Source organism: Thamnophis sirtalis, unplaced genomic scaffold (genome assembly GCF_051295495.1).
Source record: "Thamnophis sirtalis isolate CommonGarterSnake01/CBP01778 unplaced genomic scaffold, rThaSir2_p1.2 scaffold_6, whole genome shotgun sequence".
In the NCBI taxonomy this organism is placed as follows: domain Eukaryota; kingdom Metazoa; phylum Chordata; class Lepidosauria; order Squamata; family Natricidae; genus Thamnophis; species Thamnophis sirtalis.
This window is the reverse complement of record NW_028261386.1, coordinates 16,628,246-16,629,737: the sequence shown is the minus strand read 5'-3', so window position 1 is coordinate 16,629,737 and position 1,492 is coordinate 16,628,246.

The following is a 1,492-nucleotide window of genomic DNA, read 5'->3' as shown; positions in this document are numbered from 1 at the left end:
CAGAGCGGGGGCGGAGAGGAGAAAGAGGCGGGAGCGACGCTTCCCCGAAGGACGCTCCGGCCAATCCGACGGGGCTCTCGGGGAGCCGCCCGCTGAGGGTCCGGCCAATGAGCGCCGAGGCGAAGCCGGCGGGCGGGCGGAGTGTGAAGGACGGCTGGGAGGGCAGGAGGTCGAGGAGGGAAAAGAGAGCAAAGGCTGTGCTGTTCCTCCCCTCCCCCCGCAAAAGAACACAGAATAATAATAAGAGTTGATGGGACCCTGGAGGTCTTCTAGTCCAACCCCCTGCTCGAGCAGGAGACTCTAGAGCAGTTTCCCAACCTTTTGGCAACTTGAAGATGTCCAGACTTCAACTTCCAGAATTCCCCAGCCATCTGGCTGGGGAATTTCCCATCTGGCTGGGGAATTCTGGGAGTTGAAGTCTGGACATCTTCAAGTTGCCAAAGGTTGGGAAACACTGCTCTATGCCATTTCAGACAAATGGCTGTCCGATATGTTTTATTCTGTCTTCAAATGTCTCTCTGAGAGATGTAAGGGAAGAAGAGAGGGAGAGGAGAGAGGGCAAGGGGGGGGGGAGAGGAGGAGAGAAAGGAGGAGTGGAAAGGGGAGAGAGGAGAAGGAGAGGAAGGGGAAGTAAAGAAGGCCGACAGAGGGAAGAAAGGTAGGGAGGAGGAGGAGAGAGGGAGAAGAAAGTGAAGGATAGGGTATAAATACGGTGTATGGAGAGCAGAAGAGCCAATAATCATCTTTGGGAGTTGATGGTAAGATGAATTGGTGTAAACATTTAACAGTGTAATATAATGTTATGTAATAGTGTACATGTGGTTATTTGCTATGAAAATTGAAAAATAAAAAACTTTTATTAAAAAAAGTCTCTCAGGAAACTAACCGCTGATCTTCAGAGTGCTAACGACCAGATGACTGCAACAATCCTTCCATTCCTCACCTGTCGGTTAGAACTGAAGAAGCTTCTTGGATGAGAAGCAAAACATTTTCAAAGGAAAAAAAAAACAAGAAAGTCAACTCTTATTTTCCAAAGCACCTGGAAACAAAACAAGAAGCAAGGGATGGAATCTAAACAAGGAGAGAAGCAACCCAGAACTAACAGTGACAACAATTCATCAGAGTTGGCTCCAGAAGTTGTGGGTGCTCCATAAGGGAGGCTTTTAAGAGGAGATTGGATAACCATTTGTCTGAAATGGTATATTGTCTCCTACCTGAGCAGGATTGGACTAGAAGACCTCCAAGGTCCCTCCCAAGTCGGTAATTCTGTTTAAAAAATGTCTTCTTGAGAGCCTCCTGTGATGGAGCACCCATAATTTCTGAAGTCGTTCTTCTTGGTTCATTCCTCTCACCCTTTGGAAATTTCTTAGTTCTAGGCTGCTTTTCTCCCTGGTTTGCTTCCAACTATTTCTTGTGGCTTTTGGGCTTTGGAAAATAGTTTTGAGCACCTCGTCTTTGTGGAAGCCCCTCAAATATTGGAACACTATCATGT